The sequence below is a fragment of the Neolamprologus multifasciatus genome, chromosome 16 (genome assembly GCF_963576455.1).
Source record: "Neolamprologus multifasciatus chromosome 16, fNeoMul1.2, whole genome shotgun sequence".
NCBI lineage: Eukaryota > Metazoa > Chordata > Actinopteri > Cichliformes > Cichlidae > Neolamprologus > Neolamprologus multifasciatus.
In genome coordinates this window covers 4,338,410-4,355,049 of record NC_140454.1, presented here as the reverse complement: position 1 = coordinate 4,355,049, position 16,640 = coordinate 4,338,410, and the positions used below count along the sequence as shown (strand labels likewise).

Genomic DNA, 16,640 nt, shown 5'->3' with positions numbered 1-16,640 from the left:
GACAGGACTGGAAGGTCTGGGATGTGCCTGAGCGGTGGGTGGGTGTAGCACTATCCACCTGCTATACTGCATCATGTGAGGCGGAGACAGATCGGTGTAACAGCACAGGTGCAGTACTCACTACTTTCATGCTGCTGATGAGAGAAAGGAGACATCAGGAGAGTTTAATTTCCACTTCTAGCATGAAGAGAAAATAACACATCCATCCATTCGCTTCTCCTTTTCAGGGGCGCTGGAGCCTATCCCAGCTGTCATAGGGCGAGAGGCGGGGTACACCCTGGACAGGTCGCCAGTCTGTCGCAGGGCCAACACACAGGGACAGACAACCATTCACACTCACATTCATTCGCACATTCACACCTAGTGACAATTTGGATTATCCAATGAACCTATCCCCACAAGCTGCATGTCTTTGGACGGTGGGAGGAAGCCGGAGTACCTGGAGGGAACCCACGCAAACACGGGGAGAACATGCAAACTCCACACAGAAAGAACCCGGCCTGATGTTGGAATTGAACTCAGGACCTTCTTGCTGTGCGGCAACAGTGCTAACCACCGTGCCACCGTGCTGCCAGAAAATAACACATAGCACCAAATTATGGTTCACAAACTTTGACGGCACTGTAATGTGAACATAAGTGGAAAGACCAGCTCCTTTTCTCAGTTTGAACCAATTAAAAGATGCAGAAAAGTGTAAAAATCCACAGGTAGACGTACGGCAGTGTTACCGTGTGTTTTTACCTGCAGATTTTGGCACTTTAACATGGCCTCTTGTATTTTCTACGCTGAGGTTTTGAAACAGGAGTACATTCCTTCCAGTTGTAACTAGTCCAGCAAAGCTTTTTGAAGCTTAAGCCTCAATTTGAATTTATGCTTTTAATCAAGTTTATATTACTAATCTGACAAAGTGATAAAGTGTCGTTAAAACACTTCCAGACAGTTTTCAGTTTGTCTGCTCCCGAGATGTACATTTGAGATCATGTATCAAAACGAATTGCCTCATTCATCTTTTTGAAGTTGCGAATGATCACTCATTGAAATATTTCCATATTTGTTTTGTGTGCGGTTAGAAACAACCCGTCTGCTCTATAATATTTTATAGACGTGAGGACTCGGTACAGTTGTCTGTGCGCGGCGAGTCGTGTTTTACATCAACGTGAAATTGATCCTGTAGCTCAACATATTGAATTGTTGTTAACTCTAATGCCTTCATTGAAAAGGTAAACAGAGTATGTGATCATTATATTGAATCGGCGCTTGCTGCAGGGAAGCGCTAAATAATGCAGACACTGCATGGAAACAGTGAATTTGTCCACATAATAATGTTCTTAGTCTTAGGGGACGATGCAATTTTAGCAGCCGAAACACTTTAGCCAGACCAGCGTAAAGTCTTTTAGACAAAGTCAAGCATTCGATGTGTTATTGAGGGTTTTTCTCTTCTTCTTCTCTCGTGGTCAATCAGCAACACGGTGAAAATGACCTCTAAATAGATTAAATAAACACAGAAAATCTGGGTTGTAAAAGTGGGAAACATGGAGGAGTACATAGGTTATGGGAGCTTTGCACACATCTCAGTGTTATGTAAGACAGAGTGGCAAAGATTCAAAAGGAAAGACTATAAAAAATATTGTTTCTTTGAATGTCCTCGGGCAAATAGTCAGTCGGCGCTCACTGGAAGCTTAAGTCAAGTGCAGGTCAAGCATCAAGTCTACCACTCTGGTTGTGATGTTGTTTTAATTCCTTCTTTTTTAAAGTGAACAACGTGCATAATTAGAGACATCAACGTCAAGTTAAAGCGGATCATTAACCTCTTATAGGACAGTAGACTCACAGGAAACATAAACACCAATATATACAATTTAAGTAGAATAAAAATATATTATTAGAAATTCATAAAAGGAGCAAAATTAGACATATTTGACTATTTACAGCTTGAAACCAACAATGTTACTCAAACCTGTCACAAGATCCAGATTATTACTGTCTGTCAATGTTCTACATTATAAATAATAATGAAAATAATAATATAATTCAATTCAATTCAATTTTATTTATATAGCGCCAAATCACAACAAAAGTCGCCTCAAGGCGCTTCATAGATACAGAGAAAAACCCAACAATCATATGACCCCCTATGAGCAGCACTTTGGCGACAGTGGGAAGGAAAAACTCCCTTTTAACAGGAAGAAACCTCCAGCAGAACCAGGCTCAGGGAGGGGCGGGGCCATCTGCTGCGACCGGTTGGGGTGAGAGAAGGAAGACAGGATAAAGACATGCTGTGGAAGAGAGACAGAGGTTAATAACAGATATGATTCAATACAGAGAGGTCTGTTAATACATAGTGAGTGAGAAAGGTGACTGGAAAGGAAAAACTCAATGCATCATGGGAATCCCCCGGCAGCCTACGTCTATTGCAGCATAACTAAGGGAGGATTCAGGGTCACCTGGTCCAGCCCTAACTATATGCTTTAACAAAAAGGAAAGTTTGAAGCCTAATCTTGAAAGTAGAGATAGTGTCTGTCTCCCGAATCCAAACTGGAAGCTGGTTCCACAGAAGAGGGGCCTGAAAACTGAAGGCTCTGCCTCCCATTCTACTTTTAAATACTCTAGGAACAACAAGTAGGCCTGCAGAGCGAGAGCGAAGTGCTCTAATAGGGTGATATGGTACTACAAGGTCATTAAAATAAGATGGGGCCTGATTATTTAAGACCTTGTATGTGAGGAGCAGGAGTTTGAATTCAATTCTGGATTTAACAGGAAGCCAAAACAGGAGAAATATGCTCTCTCTTTCTAGTCCCTGTCAGGACTCTTGCTGCAGCATTTTGGATTAACTGAAGGCTTTTCAGTGAGTTTTTTTATACATCCTGATAATACCCTGACTATGGCCTACTAGATGCATCTGGTCTATGTCTAAAAATAAAACTGCATCACTTGTGTCGGAGTCCAATTTCAATAATATTTAGAAATCCTATGCAATCAACACGTATCTCAACATTTAGAGCAACTTTTCAAGAACATAATGTGTGAATTTCATCAACTTACCACTTTTATTTTCAGTATTATGACCATAGTAGTCAAGTCAAGCCAACTTTATCATACAATCATATGTATATATGTATATATACATATATACTTATACATGCTCACATCATCCAATAAGAGAAGTAGGAGCAACACTACATAGTTCCCAAATTCTGAAAGAATGCTGAAGTTTGAAATACTCGAGGCAACTGCTGATTGGTCAGATGCACCTACGTCACTGTGATGTAGACTGATCTTTGCGATGGGAGAAATCCGTGTGGTTCTACGACCCCACAGAGAGACACAGGGAAGCCAGTTATCTAACATCTAATGATGCTTTAGGCATTTTCTGAGTGTTTTGATCACTCGTCTTTATTTTGACGGAGCATACGGTGTGCAGTGGAATCCGTCTTTCAGCGTTGACACCAAAGGAACAACTGCACAGTGTTTCTCTGTGAATCACTTTGGCTCTGAATTGAAACTTCATTTCCTGCATTCACACGTTTTTTCTCACCAACACCCGACACATCCAGTGGCTCTGTCTCAGGTGACTGCATGGCACCTCCTGCAGCTCTTTGACCTCAAAATTAAGTCAAACTGTGAAATCTGCTGCTCTTTCTCCTCACTGCAGGAACAGCGACGGGTTAATGAAAGCGCTGACCCAGCCCAGACACTTACTGACATGTTGCACCTCTAATTTTCTGCCCAATAGGATCCCAAAGGCAAAGCCCACAAGTTTTTAAGAGAACCACAAAGAGTCCTACGGTGCACTGTTGTGACTTTTGTGTGTGATGGGATTTTCCTTTGGGCACAGACAGGGAATATTAATTCTCTCGGTGAGCTCACACATGGGCCGAGTATTGATCCTCACAAGAATGAGAGCATGGTGACAACCATGTAGTGTACACAGAGTGAAAATTACATTTTGTCAGGGCTTAGAAGCAATACTTGTCCTGATATAGGTGCAGGATTTTCAAACCATTTCTTACTGGAAGTAATGCTGTAACACCAAGTGTATTATATTTGATACATGAGTTTTTGAAACCTCTGCATAATCAGTGTGAATTTTCTTTTTTGCTTAATAAATCTGAATAAATTGCACAATAAACATTAAAGCTCAAAAATGCCACATATAGCAAAATACAAATTCAAACTCATATATGCAAAATTAGATTTAATTATTATCTGGTTCAAGCTTTACTTGGTTAACGTATAAAATGCAGTTAAGTTTAAAATTTAACAGCTTCTCCAAAATTCTTTCTTCTTTCACTATTTTCTGGCACAGTTTTGATTCAATATGTAGAAATACCCAGATATCTGGCAAAGAGCAAATAATATTTTAACGTGTAATTTAATTTTTAAACCGTTGTGAAGGGAAAAGCAAATATAAGCGAGGTCAAAGGAAAAAGATGTCAAACAAAAGTCTGAGCTCCACTATAACTCCGATATAACTGTGAGTGACTGTATGCAAACGAACACAGTGGGGGATCGACAAAACAACTCGGCTGAACACTTAACCAATCAGCTCACTTCAAAACACTGTCCACGGGGGTGCTTTCAGTGCAGGGCAAAAAGGTCAACACGCCAAAAAAAACATACCTCAAAATTAAGCGTGCTTCCAACAGCCTTCAGCACGTATTTCATCTGCAGACTTCTTCTTTTCTTCTAAACAAAAACTAAACATTGCACATTTCCTGGCAGCAGCAGCAGTAGCAGCAGATTACCTCGGAGAGTAAACAGTGCCTCACTAAGCCAATATTTTCTTGCAAAAAACAGTTGCAGTGACGTCCCGATTATTTTATCAGCTGGCATAATGAGCTTTGGTCCTGTTCAGCTTTATTTATTTACTTTTATTGTTTGTGGCTGTATTCTTAACTTCATGGGTAGAAGAAAATAGCTTCTTTTTTTTATTATTAATAAAGCACATTTTGGCAGATGTGCATTTTAAGCATACTGTGCATTTAAACTGAGAGTAGAGAGCTGTTTATATTGATAGCTGTTTACCCGCTCGCCAACAACAACTTCATTAACAGCCACTATTACACTGGAACTGCTCATGCAGCACTTTCCTCTTTTAACCACCAAAGTAATTTAGTAAAAATCAATATGTTTAATAGTGACATAAAATGTTTATTTCTGCTTGCGGACCCTAAATGACAGATACATCATGGTGTGTGCTGCTTTTTTAACAGCGTGCACGTTTAAAACACCGTCTTTCTAGAGTTTCTGCTCACAGAAAAAGGTCCGATTAAGAAAGTCCCTCCTAAGAAAGTGTTTAAAAGCTGTGATATACGCCTCTTTAACACAGTTTGCATGTAGATGTATGTGTGTTCAGTTTCTGTAAAGTATAAAAGGGAGGGATGAGCCCATCCCTGCAGTCATGGGGCAGGAGGTGGGGTACACTCTGGACAGGTCACCAATCTATCACATGGACAACACAGAGAGACACACAGTGTTGGGAAGGTTACTTTTAAAATGTATTCCATTACAGATTACAGAATACATGCCCCAAAATGTATTCTGTAACGTATTCCGTTACGTTACTCAATGAGAGTAACGTATTCTGAATACTTTGGATTACTTAATATATTATCATGCTGTTTACAACTACGTGAATGTACTATTGCTGTGATTTATTACTGTTACTGAAGGTCCGCGGCTCCGAACCGTAGTAAAGGGACCTCTGGCTAATACGGTGGGTTCTGTGTCGGGCTCGTAGCCAAAAACTAGCTTTACTTTGTTGTCTGGGTCAACTTTGCTAGCAGAGACAGAGAGAGGCGTTGAAAGGCTGCTCCAACAGAACTTATTGTTTTTGGAGGAAAACACGAACACGGTGTACAGTCGAGTCTTAATAGCTTACTTACAACTGGGCTCGTCAGGCTCTCTTCTTGGCTGCAGTGGTTATTATTATATTTACATGCTTCCAGCTCCCGTTTTTGCTCGATGACAGTTCGTACTTTTCCTTTTTCTCCCTCCCTCGCTCACAGACACATAACGTGTATGGCAGTCCATTCTCCCTGCAGCACGGACTACACTGCCCATGATGCTACATTCTTTAGAGCTATACCTGTAGCATTCTGCCTGTTAGCTTAGCACAACAACAACAGGCGCTCTCTCACCCAGGAAACAGGCAGAGAGAGAGCGTCACCCTGTAACCATGGCAACCGTAACGCTGCCGCCTGGAACAACAGAACGTAGCTGTCAAACAAAACCCAAACAGTCCTGACCCGCCACAATATGAAACAGGGAAGTACCGCCGTGTAATCCATTTATTTCAACAAAGTAACTGTATTCTAAATACCACCTTTTTAAACGGTAACTGTAACGGAATACAGTTACTCATATTTTGTATTTTAAATACGTAACGGCGGTACATGTATTCCGTTACTCCCCAACACTGGAGACATATGACTATTCACTGCTCTCATTCTGAGCTACAACCAACTTATAATCAACATGGAGGGCCCCCAGCTGTGGTTTGAGCATTGCTTTGAGGTGACGTCTCTAATCACTGTACCACTGTGCCCATCCCTACACTAACGCATGTTTTTGTGCTATTGTGCATTAAAAGCTTCGTAGCCGCTCCATAAGTTCTTTCCATAAGGACCAGTTCTTATTCGTCTTTAAAGAATTTCCACTAATTGAGACATTGTGTAAAATTCCTCCTGAAAAAGATGCACTGTGAAAAAAATGACATCATCATCAAGTAATGATGAGCTTGTCCTGATTTCTAAACAAGAAGCAGAGATTCTGGGTTCAGCCAATTCTCACAAGAAGGCAGCAGCAGGGAGAATTTCATGGTTTGATCCAGGAGTTGAAGCTGAATCACGACCGCTTTCGTACATATTTCAGGATGTCAGTGGGGCAGGATGAGCTGTTGCCAGAGTTGGGACCACATCTGAGGCAGAGAAGGGGGTGATTTCAGACAGCTGACTGAGCCATAGCAGTGTCTGACTGTGTGTCTGAGTACAATAGTATTCGTTTTCTATTTGGATATTCTGTGTGTCTTGAGCTAAGAGTGCCTTGCTTGCCAATGCAGCGGTCTGATTGGTCAGATCTGTTTATCCACGTCCAAAAAATCGGAAAACTTGGTTAAAAATAAATAAATGCCGCAAAGTCGTCCAGCAGAATTATGCAGTTGGTGTGAACAGCTGCATTAAGAATAGCTGAGTCCAAAAAAGATTTTTAAAGCACACAATCTTTTTGGTTTTACACTAACTGCTGGTACTACATAATTAAAGTCTAACATTGCAGATTTCATGAGCTGCATGTGGGATGTAACTTTAAAGCAGATTTAATGACCAACTTATCAACAATCAGTGTAGCAGTACAGTGTTTTCTTCCCTCAAAGCCTTTGCCTGCACTACGAGAGGAGCAGTCTGTCGCTCCCACCTTCACTCATCTTTAACAAGGAGCGAGGGCAAGTGAAACATGTGATGTTTCGTGGGGCGAAACAGCTGTGGATCATGACACAGGAGCTCACGGATCCTGCAGACAGCTTCTTTTTTTCACCAACCCCATCTACATTAGCTGAGGACTGCATCTGTAGCAAAGGTGAGCTGTGATTTAAATAGACAGCCTGCCGGATCAAAGCCTGCCTACCTGTTCTTCCGGCTACAGCCTTTCCGCTTGCATGGTTATCATAATTGCTCTTGCTCAGAGGACATGCTGCTTCCGTCAGGGCCACGTCCTCCTGCATTAGAGCTGAGGAGCCTCAGCCAAGCAGAACCTGGCTGTGAAGGTAGATACTTTTTCTCCGTTTTCTCAGAACACCTCCGAAACTCTGTTGAATATACAAGTTGCTCTCCGCAGACTTAAAAGTTCAAAACTTGTGAAAAGAAGAACACCTGCTCTGGCCAGCTTGACTCGTGGTAGTTAGGAAGCTACAGTACAAAGCAAAATGTGCCTATAAAATGTATCTATGCTGAAATGTACTGGCTGATGTGTTAGGAAACGATGCCACGCTGTTTGATGGAAATGAAAACGATCAACCTACAGGGGGCTGAGTTCAAAGACGCCCTGAAAACCAAAGAGAAAAAACTATGTGTCAGGATGAATTTCATTGGAGCAACTCAAAATGGTACTCGGTAGTTTGCATGACCCCAATGTACGTGCATGCCTGACAGCATTAGGGTATGCATAATGAGATGACTTATGATCCTGGGAGGTCTCCTCCCAGATCTGGACAGTCTGAGGTGCAACCTGCTGGTGCAGGATGGGTCGAAACATCGTGTTCAGGAGCTGCAATGGTGTCAGCTCATTCATCCTCCTAGAACTGCCTGCATACTCTCGCCAGATGAGGTCGGGTGTTGCTGTGCACCAGGAGGAACTCAAGACCCACTGCACCAACATAGGGTCTGATAATGGGTCCAAAGGATTTCAACATGATGCCTAACGGCAGTCAGGGTAATGTTGGCGAACCTGTAGAGGTCTGTGTGTCCCTCCATCGATATGCCTCACCACACCATCACAGACCCAAACCAGTTATGCTGAACGATGTTGCAGCACAGCTTCTCCAGAACCTTTCACGTCTGTTACATGTGCTCAAAGTGAACCTGCTCTCATCTGTGAAAGGCATAGGGCACAGGCAGTGGACCAGCCGATTCTGGTACCCCCCAGTCGGGTTCCACAGTGTCAGGTGGTGAACACAGAGCCCACTAAGGATGTGGGGTCCAAAGGCCACCCTCATAAAACCATTTCTGACTGTTTGGTCAGAGACATTCACACCAGTCGCCTGCTGGAGGTCATATTGAAGCTCTGACAGTGTCCATCCTATTCGTCCTTGCCCATCAGCAAGACCAGAGCAGATACCAGTCCTGCTGATGGATTAAGGACCTTCTACGGTCCTGTCCAACTCTCCTGCAGTGACTGCCTGTCTCCTGGAATCTCCTCCATGCTAAGAGTGTGCTGGGAGACACAGCAAACCTCTTGCCAATAGCACAAATTTATGTGCCATCTTGGAGGAGTTGGACTATCAGTGCAACCTCTGTAGGGACAGGGTATCACCTCATGCTGTGAGCAGGACACTGGCCCAAGCCAAATGCAAAAATAGTAAAGAAACAGTCAGAAAAGATAAGGAAGGATCAAATGTGGGAGGCCTGTAAAATCATTCCTGTTTTGGGGGTTGTGTTACTGTTGTCCCTCTAGTGCGCCTACCAAAGCAGCTGAAACTGATTAACAACCCCCTCTGGTACTTAACCGACCACAAGTTTAACTGACTAATGCTACACTCTGATTAAAATGCTCCTTTAATTCAGTTATTTTTAATATATTTTATTTTTAGTGAATTATTCGATTCAATTTGTATGAATGTTTTCATTTAAAAAAATCCATCAGGTTTGAAAGTGGCTATCTTTTATGCAAAAGTACACAAAAGAGAGTATTTTGTCCAAAAAAGGAAAATATCCTCTGTTAAAGCTTCGTATTAAATGAAGTCTGCATTGACAGATTTTATCCTTTGGACTGAAATGAGTTCACACCTGTTGTCGTGTATGGGAGGCAGCATTGAGCGCTTGCACTTAACTGATGCTTTCGTTCAGTACGCTGAAATTAAATAAGCCTGTGTGAGTCTGACATGTTGCACAGGACACATGGCTGTCACACAGCAGCTGTTGGAGCTCATAAACCCGTGAACAAAACGCCCCGCAAGCTCTAAAAATCAACCTGCTACACGTGCGCTTGGAGGCACGTGCGCCTTTTATAACACCTACAAGTCTGTCTCAGGGTTTTCACAAATACCTGTGTCATATTTATAACTTAATATATGCTGTGTTTTCCCCACAGGAGCAACCAAATACTTCAAATTCACCTGTGATGAATTGGGAAATTAGTGGCCAGCTGTCAAACGCTGGCAGCGCTGGCTTTTGCAGCCCATCGCTCCTAATCAAGAGCACCTAGCTCCTTTTTAAATATGTTGAAGATAAAGTAGCACTGTGATAGCAATTGTGCTAAATGAGCCATTTGAAAGTGTGGCTCATTTTTCATAATACTGGAGAAGTCAATTAAGGGACTTTTGAAGCTCGGGGAGGCCCAAGGAGACATTGAGGTGCGACGATAGGAAAAGACACCAGTGATTTTGAGTCACGAGAGAGAGAAAAACAAGCAGAGTCTCAGTGGAGAGACAACAGGGAAATGTAACCAGCAGCAGTGTGTGAGAGGAGAAAACAAAGGACAGGGTATAAAAATGTCAGACGCAGCAACAGTGACACCAGTTTTTGTCAGCCAGCCAGCTGCTTTCATAGCCTTTGACAGGCTGAGCAACAAAAGCCAAAATATCCAAATTGCTTGTGGGTAAAAGACGACTATTGTTACACTTTGTGTGGCCCCCATCTGCTCCCAGAGGACCCAGAGCCATGACACCACGTCCCACACTGACAGCGAGCCAGGGGGAGAAATTGGAATTGAATGCCTGCTGAAAGGTTGTTAATAAACAGTTAGTGTTGCATTTGTGAACAGTGGGAAATGTATGCGTCGTTACCTAATCTCTCCCTGACAAGAAAACACAGCCACTGCTTTTTTCCCCCCGGTGTTTGTTAGAGGAGTTAGCTAAAACCCGGGCCTTACTGTAAAAGACAAAAGTGGTTTCTCCTTAATAACATCCCTGTGTGAATAAAACATCTGCTCCCTTTGGTAGTAATTTCTGCATTAGCTAAAACCCGATTTAATAAAAGTATTCAACAGTGGTGTTCTGCCTGCAGGAGCTTCTCTTTGAATCTGACTTGAATTTTAAACTTCACTAAGTTAAGATTTGCTTGAACTCATCTGATTCTTTTTTGTTTTCACACAAGAATCAGAATTGGATATTTTTCCACCTCAGGTTTTGGTGGCTCTGGTCCCAACTGCCTTAATCAGCTGCTCATGTGTAGTTTTGGGCTGATCCACCACCTTTCTCATGATCATCCTCTCCCTATGAGGTGATGTTAGGCATGGAGCTGCAGACTGATGGCGACTTATGGTCAATGTAATGTAATGTGTATGTGTTAGTCCCCGTAGGGAAATTACTCCTCTGCATTTAACCCATTCACCCAGTGAAGCAGCCACCAATGCAGCGCCCGGGGAGCAGTGTGTAGGGACGGTACCTTGCTCAGGGGTACCTCAGGGTAGCCGTTCAGTGGAGTCGAACCCCCAACCTTCTGATGATGGGGCAACCACCTATAATGAGGTTAACGTCATTATATGTCGTTAACCTCCTAAGATCCAAACTCTTTCATAGCATGCATTTTTAATTTCTCTTTGCTATATTTGGACTGATTGGGACCTGATGAATGTAAAAACAATTCAATTCAATTCAATTCAATTTTATTTATATAGCGCCAAATCACAACAAAAGTCGCCTCAAGGCGCTTCATAGATACAGAGAAAAACCCAACAATCATATGACCCCCTATGAGCAAGCACTTTGGCGACAGTGGGAAGGAAAAACTCCCTTTTAACAGGAAGAAACCTCCAGCAGAACCAGGCTCAGGGAGGGGCGGGGCCATCTGCTGTGACCGGTTGGGGTGAGAGAAGGAAGACAGGATAAAGACATGCTGTGGAAGAGAGACAGAGGTTAATAACAGATATGATTCAATGCAGAGAGGTCTGTTAATACATAGTGAGTGAGAAAGGTGACGGGAAAGGAAAAACTCAATGCATCATGGGAATCCCCCGGCAACCTACGTCTATTGCAGCATAACTAAGGGAGGATTCAGGGTCACCTGGTCCAGCCCTAACTATATGCTTTAGCAAAAAGGAAAGTTTTAAGCCTAATCTTAAAAGTAGAGATAGTGTCTGTCTCCTGAATCCAAACTGGAAGCTGGTTCCACAGAAGAGGGGCCTGAAAACTGAAGGCTCTCCCTCCCATTCTACTTTTAAATACTCTAGGAACAACAAGTAGGCCTGCAGAGCGAGAGCGAAGTGCTGTAATAGGGTGATATGGTACTACAAGGTCATTAAGATAAGATGGGGCCTGATTATTTAAGACCTTGTATGTGAGGAGCAGGATTTTGAATTGAATTGTGGATTTAACAGGAAGCCAATGAAGGGAAGCCAAAACAGGAGAAATATGCTCTCTCTTTCTAGTCCCTGTCAGTACTCTTGCTGCAGCATTTTGGATTAGCTGAAGGCTTTTCAGTGAGTTTTTTGGACATCCTGATAATAATGAATTGCAGTAGTCCAGCCTGGAAGTAATAAATGCATGAACTAGTTTTTCAGCGTCACTCTGAGACAGGATATTTCTAATTTTAGAGATGTTGCGCAAATGGAAGAACGCAGTCTTACATATTTGTTTAATATGTGCGTTGAAGGACATATCCTGGTCAAAAATGACTCCAAGGTTCCTCACAGTGTTACTGGAGGCCAGGGTAATGCCATCCAGAGTAAGAATCTGGTTAGATACCATATTTCTAAGCTTTTCAGCGCCGAGTACAAAAACAAAGAATTACCTGATTTTTTTTTTTTTTTATCTGATTGTTGTTTCTGAGAAAAATGAGATCCGCTGTCACGGCCAGCGGGGGCAGACCGTGTGGAGAGTGTGTGTGGTGGACCCAGGCGCAAACACAGGTGAGGAGACGGGAGTGAACTTAAACTAAAAGCGAGCCTTTATTTGGGCTGATGCAGAAGGGAGTAGACAAAACATAACAGGGACAGAGACTGCAACTAACCAAAAACCTAAACTGGAAAAACTAACCTGACTGAAAGGAATAACTGTGATCACTGTGAACAGAATGCTGTGCAGATGCATGGAAACTGTGAACCAAATGGCGTGACGAAAGAGACATGAACATGACCTGCACGGAACCTCATCGTGCGGCTGCATGAAAAACAACATAAACCAAATGGCAAACACGAACTGCACAGAACCCTGAAAAACACTTAACTTGACCAGAGGGGAAGTACACAGACGACACGACAACGAACAAAGGAAGACTGAGGACTTAAATACACACATGAGGTGATCAGGGGAAGTGGAGACACATGAGAACACAGCTGACTCGAATGAAACACAATGACAATACAGGGGAGAGTAACACTAACTACAATCAGTGTTGGGAAGGTTACTTTTAAAATGTATTCCATTACAGATTACAGAATACATGCCCCAAAATGTATTCTGTAACGTATTCCGTTACGTTACTCAATGAGAGTAACGTATTCTGAATACTTTGGATTACTTAATATATTATCATGCTGTTTACAACTACATGAATGTACTATTGCTGTGATTTATTACTGTTACTGAAGGTCCGCGGCTCCGAACCGTAGTAAAGGGACCTCTGACTAATACGGTGGGTTCTGTGTCGGCTCGTAGCTGAAAACTAGCTTTACTTTGTTGTCTGGGTCAACTTTGCTAGCGAGAGACAGAGAGAGGCGTTGAAAGGCTGCTGCAACAGAACTTATTGTTTTTGGAGGAAAACACGAACACGGTGTACAGTCGAGTCTTAATAGCTTACTTACAACTGGGCTCGTCAGTCACTCTTCTTGGCTGCAGTGGTTATTATTATATTTACATGCTTCCAGCTCCCGTTTTTGCTCCGTGACAGCTCGTACTTTTCCTTTTTCTCCCTCCCTCGCTCACAGACACATAACGTGTATGGCAGTCCATTCTCCCTGCAGCACGGACTACACTGCCTATGATGCTACATTCTTTAGAGCTATACCTGTAGCATTCTGCCTATTAGCTTAGCACAACAACAACAGGCGCTCTCTCACCCAGGAAACACGCAGAGAGAGAGCGTCACCCTGTCACCATGGCAACCGTAACGCTGCTGCCTGGAACAACAGAACGTAGCTGTCAAACAAAACCCAAACAGTCCTGACCCGCCACAATATGAAACAGGAAAGTACCGCCGTGTAATCCATTTATTTCAACAAAGTAACTGTACTCTAAATACCACCTTTTTAAACGGTAACTGTAACGGAATACAGTTACTCATATTTTGTATTTTAAATACGTAACGGCGGTACATGTATTCCGTTACTCCCCAACACTGTCTACAATGAACAAAGAACACCAGACTCTTACAAAATAAAACAGGAAACACGGAGACATGGAGATAAAACATGACATGAACTTAACATAACCACATAGACATGAAACGTAGACGCAGGAACCAGGGAGACTGAGTACAGGCGGAGATGACAGAAATAACTAAGAAATAAGGTCTGAACAGCAACCTAGAATTTAACTAGATTGAAAATGAATACAAAAAATACATAAAACTCAAACACTGGGCCACACGACCCAGTACCGTGACAATCCGCATATGAGGACATTAGTTTTAAATTTCAGAGGCAGTATAATGTCCTGGTAAGTGGATATCAGGCCCTTGTAGAGCAAAATTCTGTATTTTGGTCTAAATAACCCAAAATGTGATGTCCTCATGTGTGGACGTCAGGTCCTAGAATGTTATTTTCCAAACAGTTTTTATCTTCCCACCAATCTTCTTGCTGATGGTCTCGTAGCTCCTTCCGGCCTTGTACAGGTGTATAATCTTGTCCTTGACATCCTTCGGCAGCTCTTTGATCTTGCCCACGATGGAGGAGAGGCTGAAATGGAAGTTGATTCTGTGAACAGATGTTAATGCGTTTTTTTTTCTAGATTTTTGGTTGATATTCCGTCTCCATGAAAATGAAACTAACAAAATTAGAGACTGTGCATATCTTTGCAAGTGAGCAAACTCACAAGTTCCACATGGGACCGAATCATTAAGTCCCCAATGTACACATCGATTCTGTGTTCCAGTTTCATTATAACGTTTTACTGAACAACAGCTGCTTTTATATAAACAGCTCCGGGAGTTTGGCTTGACAACCACTTGTAACGAGTAATCGACCGTCCCTTGGAACCATTTCTTGGACTTAATAAATAAATAAACAAACAAACACACCCACGACAAAAAAAAATGTATCAATAACCTCAGAGTTTTCTTAATCTGCGTTGTTGATTAATTTGAAAAAACAAATCTCTGTGTTATCCATCCATTCGCTTCCGCTTATCCTTTTCAGGGTTGCTGGAGCCTATCCCAGCTGTGCGAGAGGCGGGGCATAAGAAGGTACATTTATTTTAACTGTGGTAGTGTCTTCAAAACCGAACAGATCATCGTGGATCAGCAGGGACGTAAAGTGGATTCATTTTATGTCCCTGCAGGCTTGCTTCAAATGCCGTGCAATAATTTTTTACGGCACACCCAACCTAAAACCATCAAATCTGATTTTACTTATTTTTTATGTCACTTTGTGAATCTGACCCCTGATAAAGGTCTTGGCCCAGGTCACAACTCCTGCCAGTCTCAATGGCAATCGCTCAAAGCTTTAAGTTCGCAACAGAATAATAGTAATAATCGCAGCATCTTTTAGTTCACACGAAGAGCCACTCATAGTAATTGCAACCAGACTGATGACTGTAGCATACACACTCGCCCCAGAGACCTTTTCTCGCCAGCAACAGAGCATGAGCTCATCCCCAGCTGGTCCACCAGAGGGAGGGGACCGTGCATGCAGGATGGATGTAATGTAAGGCTCTAAAAACAGTGAGGTCATGGGTGAAGCATCTTCTTCCTGATTTTTATCCAAAGAGAGACAAAAGCAGGAAAACTGAAAGATTTCCTAGAATGCAGGTGTCCTCCTGGGAGCTTCCTCTCCTCCTGCCTCAGGATGATGTGCATGGAGGTTGCTGTGCTGCCAGAATAACAGAAAACAAGTCCAGGTCCCACCAGAGTGTGATGTAACCTGCTTCTTAAAGGCCCAATCGCCAATACAAGTGTGAACACATAAAGTTGCGCAACTCAACGCGTGAAAACTTATGTTTTATTATGTTAGTAAATATTTATTTGTGACACAATCTTATGTTTTCCAGTGTGACAAGCTGTGTAAGTCAAGTATTTGTGATTGATGTCGTGCACTATCCTATCAGAAGCAGCCACCAGAAGATGGGAACACTGTACTCACAAGTAATGAACATGGTCAGCAACAATATTCAGGCAGACTGTGGCTCTTTATGATGCTCGGTTAGTGCTAAGAGGCCCAAAGTGTTGCAAGAAGATGCCCAATACCCTCACACCACCAGCACCACTAGCTGTTGATGCAGAGCAGGACAGATCCATGCTTTCATGTTGTTTACCATCCAAATGTCTTGGTAATATGCACTGTTAAAGGGGATTTTCCTTCCTGCTGCTCCCAAATGCTTGGTCATAGGCAGTGTTGGGAAGGTTACTTTTAAAATGTATTCCATTACAGATTACAGAATACATGCCCCAAAATGTATTTTGTAACGTATTCCGTTACGTTACTCAATGAGAGTAACGTATTCTGAATACTTTGGATTACTTAATATATTATCATGCTGTTTACAACTACATGAATGTGATTTATTACTATTACTGAAGGTCCGCGGCTCTGAACCGTAGTAAAGGGACCTCTGGCTAAAACGTCGGGTTCCGTGTCGGGCTAATAGCTGAAAACTAGCTTTGCTTTGTTGTCTGGGTCAACTTTGCTAGCGAGAGACAGAGAGAGGCGTTGAAAGGCTGCTCCAACGGAACTTATTGTTTTTGGAGGAAAACACGAACACGGTGTACAGTCGAGTCTTAATAGCTTACTTACAACTGGGCTCGTCAGGCTCTCTTCTTGGCTGCAGTGGTTAT

General features: G+C 42.6%; 1 protein-coding gene across 1 annotated transcript in view; it reads right to left on the bottom strand.

Annotated features, from left to right (window-relative positions):
* Positions 1–2,025: 2,025 nt before the first annotated feature.
* Positions 2,026–16,640, bottom strand: part of slc49a4 (solute carrier family 49 member 4) — a 78,069-nt gene continuing 63,454 nt past the window's right edge. The window contains exon 10 of the mRNA XM_085135994.1: positions 2,026–16,183. The gene's annotated coding sequence lies outside the window, so the exon portion shown is untranslated. The remainder of the gene's footprint in view (positions 16,184–16,640) is intronic.